Raw genomic sequence first — 5,842 nt, forward strand, 5'->3', positions numbered from 1 at the left:
CTGTAGCCCACGAAAGCTTATGCTCTAATAAATTTGTTAGTCTCTAAAGTGCCACAAGTACTCCTGTTCTTTTTGCAGATAAACTGTAACACCACAAAACAGACTACATAAAAACAAAGATCCTTAGCAAGGGAGGTGACAAACTAGCTTCACTAAAAACTTGAAGTAATTGAATCTTTCTGCATGTTATGCAACACTTTCCCAGACCCCCACCTCATTATCACCAGAAGATGCTATTTCGTTTTGTTCTTGCCAGTTTCTGTGACTCGATAGACAAAAGTGACACATACATTTTTCAACCGACATGAATGTTTTTCCCCTAGTGTTTCAGTATGAAAGTTTACAGCTAATTAAACATGGAACTATAGACAGGTCAATACAGTACTACAATTTGAACAATGTGGGCCTCATTCTCTTATCTTGCATTTGGTGCAGTTATTTACATTTATGCAAGGGTGTGTGTGTAAAGCTCTACCAAATCAGGATGAAACCCACTCTGTACTCAATTTACTCAGGTACCTGTGATAAAACAAGGGGTAAGGCAGTGGAGAATCCAATTCTGTATCTTTCTAGCAGATAGAACGATGCTTTTTCCCCGTGTTGCCCCCTCACATGTGGGAGGGGCTCACAATAAACACCCACAGTTACCTCATTATCCTCTTTCAAAGCCCACTTTAAAACTCCTTTTGCCATCATGTCTACAAAAACTTGACAACAGTTAGGCTGCTGGTGTGCTGAGACCATTGCCTGTTATGTTGACCAACATTAGCTCATTGTTTCCTTGCACTCCCCAATCTGTCTCTCTGTCTGTATCCTTTCTGTTGTCTCTTGTCTTATACTTAGTTTGTAAGCTCTTCGGGGCAGGGACTTTTTGTTCTGTGTTTGTACAGAGCCTAGTACAATGGGGTGCTAGTCCACGATTCGGGCTCCCAGATGCTACAATAATACAAATAACGATAATAATACTTCCCTACAGTCATTACTAATTTAAAGTATTTTGTACTCATTTTAATATTTAGTAGTTTATAAAGTGACTTGCAATTTAGTACAAGATTTTAAAGTAACATGTTGTCACTTCTTTGCTTCTATGGCATTGTGACAGGGTGTACAACCCTGCACTGGTGAGGCAAAGGTTAAAGAGCTGCTTTGGACCCAAGAGGCCACACCCCCTCACTCCTGCTGGGCATGCTCCCAGTGGAGGAAGCATTTAAAAGGGAGTGACTCAGCTCTGTCTGGGCTGACTGAGGAGAAGAGCGGTCACATGCAGCAGCCTCCTGCAGAGAAGCCACTGGGACGCCAAACACCCGGGACCAGACCTCTTAGCCAAACCTCTGGGAACCCTCCAACCAAGGGCGATGGCTTGCTACCACCAGTGGAAGAGGCTCCAGAGACAGACCTGAGGACAACCCAGGGGGATCCCCAGGCCAGACTGCAGCAACGACGGCGGGACTGGAACAAGGGTCAGAAGTGACCCAGGAAGCATGCACGAGGGCACCAGACTCTCAGTCATAGATGGGGATTTTGTTTTAAAGGGCTCTGGGTCCGAACCCGGTGGAGTAGGGTGGGCTAGGGTTTCCCAACCCCACCCCTGACCCCTGAGCTACAGGTGCTAGGCAAGGCGGCTTTAGCTCTTACCACTGGGTGATGCTTTCTGTACTGTTGCCACTAGGCAAGGTGGCCTGGAACTCTTACCATTGGTTGATTGTAGGATGTAATATGTAGAATGTATATTTTAGGTGTTGGGATATGTGAAAAGATGCCTGCTGTCTGGCCAGGAAAGAGAACAGCCAGATAAAAAGCTCAGCCAGCAATCCAATCAGGTAAACAACTGAGTTAGCAAACTAATCTTAGTGCTAAGCAGAAAAAGTGTTTATACAATATAGAGTGAATGACTTTGTAACAGCATATTTAATGCAAGCACCTCAACCTGGGGTGTGCTTGCATTTAACCCTACACTGTGCCCCGTGTGCACTGAAGCCGCAAATAAACAACATACTTCTTCAGCTCAAGAGTCGGTCTGTGAACCTGTGCATTCTGGTTGGTGGGAAAGAACTGCTCAATAGCGACACTTCCTGAACTGTGGAGCTTTTGCCAGTGGGAAAAATGCCCCTGAACTATAGCCACCAGGTGTGATGGATCCTAGACCATCCTTAGGCAGTACTGCCGGCTGTGGCCAGAACACACGTATGCACCCCCTGAGTGGCATTAACAGCTGCCTAGCTCATCCTTCACTTGCAAGCCGTGATGGTGGTAGAACAGAAAGTGATTTAGTTAATCACTTCATTTTAAATGCTTTTTTATCCTTCCTAAGTCTCTTTTAATAAGTTTATGTTTGTTACAAGGGAAAGACAAGTCTGACAGGACTTTGCTGAATGGTTCATTTGGAGCCTGTCACATATTTCCTTTTTCAGCAGGTGGCTTAAACTGTTTTAATTAGCTGGAAGGCCCAGCTATGCTCTGGGGGAGGAATGTTCTCACAGTTACAGTAATTGCTCAGTTACTTGTACTCAAGAAGGAAAAAGAGGGTGAGAGAAATTTGAATCTGCTAATGCAAAGTTCTGTTCTATTTCGATTCCCATATGGCACTCATCCCCATAGTACGTGAGCACCTCCGTTGGTTGCATTGTCTGTCTTTACCCTCATAAAGAGGACATGGGGTAGAGACAGACAGATGCCATGTGTACCACCACATACATCATAATAAAGTAAGTATGACACTCTTTGTTTATTGGGGACAATATTTCTAGTGACATAGTGATGGTGGGTTTTTTGTTTGTCTTTCATCCGGGTGACAAAAGTGGAGCTGCTATATAATAATTTTATAAACACAGTATGTGACCAGGTCAGTGAGGGGAAGTTAGTCTATGTTGGGTTATAAGTCTTTCCTGTTTTAATGTATTGATCTTACTTATAATGGGAAACACTGGGGCTGTGGGAAGTGAAACAAATGGCTTCTCAAATAAGAACACTGAAGTTTCTATTAAAAGGTCAAGCTGTTAGCTTCTGGTATCATAGAATCATAGAATATTAGGGTCGGAAGAGACCTCAGGAAGTCATCTAGTCCAATCCCCTGCTCAAAGCAGGACCAACCCTAACTAAATCATCCCAGCCAAGGCTTTGTGAAGCCGGGCCTTAAAAACCTCTAAGGATAGAGATTCCACCACCTCCCTAGGTAACCCGTTCCAGTGCTTCACCACCCTCCTAGTGAAATAGTGTTTCCTAATATCCAATCTAGACCTCCCCCACTGCAACTTGAGACCATTGCTTCTTGTTCTGTCATCTGCCACCACTGAGAACAGCCGAGTTCCATCCTCTTTGGAACCCCCCTTCAGGTAATTGAAGGCTGCTAACAAATCCCCCTTCACTCTTCTCTTCTGCAGACTAAATAATCCCAGTTATATCCTGTCTCCAACCAGTTACAGACCTTGTCTGGCCAGGCTGGTAAGCTGGAGATCAAAAGAGTAGAGCTAAAAAGCCTTTCTGAGGAGGAGATGGGGGAACACTTGTCAGAAGCCACCTACGGAGACACACTGACACACAGAGACTCTGGGAGGGAAGTGTGAAGGAACTGGGCCTTCCCAGATCCAGGGAATGGCAAACCTTAGGGGAAAACTAAATATGCATACAATCTGTTTAATTGCTTGCAAGATGTTTTCTCTTAAATGCTTTTTATTCCAAATAAAGGATACTTTACTTTAAGGAAGCTCTTTGGTCACTGCATACCACTGTCATTGCCCTGGAGGAAACAGAACTGCTAGGTCTGAGTCTACCTTACATTTGCTGAGGTAATCACAGCTGATATAAAGGGATTGTAGCCCAGGGCTTGGTCTGAGAGTGGGAAAATCATGTGATTCCATCACAAAAGAGGTGATGATCCAAGGCCTGAGAGCTAGAGGCCATGCACTCAGAGGGTACGTCTACACTGAATGTAAGCCCAGGCTCAGACTCAGGCTTGAGCCCAAACCTCAATTCTCTCTACACACAAATCTGCATCGTGGTTGTGAGAGCACAGTCAGATTTTGGTTAATCTCTGGTGCGAGGCCAGCAAGAGTGGATTTTAGTAAGAGCATCAGGAATGGCCACATACCAGCAAATAGCGAAGAAGCTGGCCAGGGTAGGGAGTGGTTTAAGTGGCTCAAGACCAAGTACCAGAAAACCAGCACCAGACCTGCACCTCGGGTAACTCACCAACGTCACGACCATTTTTTGATGAGTTTGACCAGGTGCTGGGTACTGTGCTGAGCATACAGCTAACAGTGGTGCATGTTGAGCTGGTCTGCTGGGATGGCGACTTGCTCTCCCCAGAATCCAGCAGGGGAACTGGTGGGAGCCAGCAGCAGGTGCTGAATGACGCCTGTGAAATGATTCTGCTGCTGACACCGGTCCCAGAAGAGGCTTGCCACAGGAGCAGCTGCAGCACATCGTGGGGCCATACTCAGAGGAGCTTTTTGCTGTACCTGGGAGGAACACCATGCTGCGGTACTGGCAGCAGAACATAAGAACGGCCATACTGGGTCAGACCAAAGGTCCATCTAGCCCAGTATCCTGTCTTCCCACAGTGGCCAATGCCAGGTGCCCCAGAGGGAATGAACAGAACAGGTAATCATCAAGTGATCCATCCCCTGTCACCCATTCCCAGCTGCTGGCAAACAGAGGCTAGTGACAACAGAAGTGGCAGAAGCCACCCTGAAGCCTGGTAAGTTTCTGGCTCCACTTTATCATTTATTAATATAGGAATGGGAGAGATTTCCATTCTGTGAGCCAGTGCAAAAATTATTACAAGCCCGGGGTAGCAGCATATATCCACTAATAGCAGATTGTAAAGAAAGCTTTGAAAAGTGAATTTTTACTGGAAAGGCGCACATTTTGCTAGGCCATTCCTGTTAAAAATAATAACGCTGCTCTGTAACCACTCAACAGTGTAACAAGCTGCCTGAAAACAGTGAACTGAGGTGTGGGGAGGGAAAGTGTGTGGAAATAGGTTCCATTTAGAAATCCAGTTGATTTCAGCTACAGGTAGTCCATTGAGTCCATAGGTGGCAAAATCACTTGTCCAAAATACTACTGGGGGGTTGAATTTTGTCCAGAAATGTGCCGGGGGTGATGGTGATAAGGGGGATGGCAGTGGAGTTCTATGTGTTTGCATGCAGTCATAACAGGCACACTAACATGTGGACACTACCATAGCATTCTGTTGATCCCCTCATGAATTCTGACCCAATCCTAGATGCTGATAGCTGCAAACTCTTCCTGTAGCAGGAACTTCAAATAGTTAGTCACATTTTGGTGATGGGAGTATATTCCAGGGCCACCTCGGTAGCTGACCAGGCCACTCCACTCATAAATGTGCTGTTCGGTCACTAAAAGTTTGAATACTCAAGTGGCATATACTACTGGTTTCTCATTGGCGGCTTGGAATTACACTTCTCTTTGCCAATCGGGCACCACACGTACCTTTATGGCCTCCAAAATGTGGAATGCCTGAAATGATAGCGAAACCTTTTGTAGCCCAGCCACTGATCACACCCGAAAGCCCAAGTTGTTCTACTGACCCCCACCCCCGTGGATGCCTCCATTCCCCTGCCCTGGTGCCAAGACCATGACAAACATGGAAGGAAGGGAAAGGAGAGTGAGGGGGCCAGGGGACATGCAACAGTAGATGTCTTCTGTCTTGAACATGGTTTCACTGTTTGCACTTGTTCATGCATTTTGTTGGTAGTGGTGTTATTGGTGTTTTGGCATGGTAATGGCTGCTGACCTGCCTAACAATGGGTGAATGTTGTACTTTTCTAATAAATGCTTTTCTAATGCTGTGACGGGGCAAGGCCAGATGGCTATAGGA

Source organism: Terrapene carolina, unplaced genomic scaffold (genome assembly GCF_002925995.2).
Source record: "Terrapene carolina triunguis isolate 2854851 unplaced genomic scaffold, T_m_triunguis-2.0 Scaffold33715, whole genome shotgun sequence".
Classification (NCBI taxonomy): Eukaryota; Metazoa; Chordata; order Testudines; family Emydidae; genus Terrapene; species Terrapene triunguis.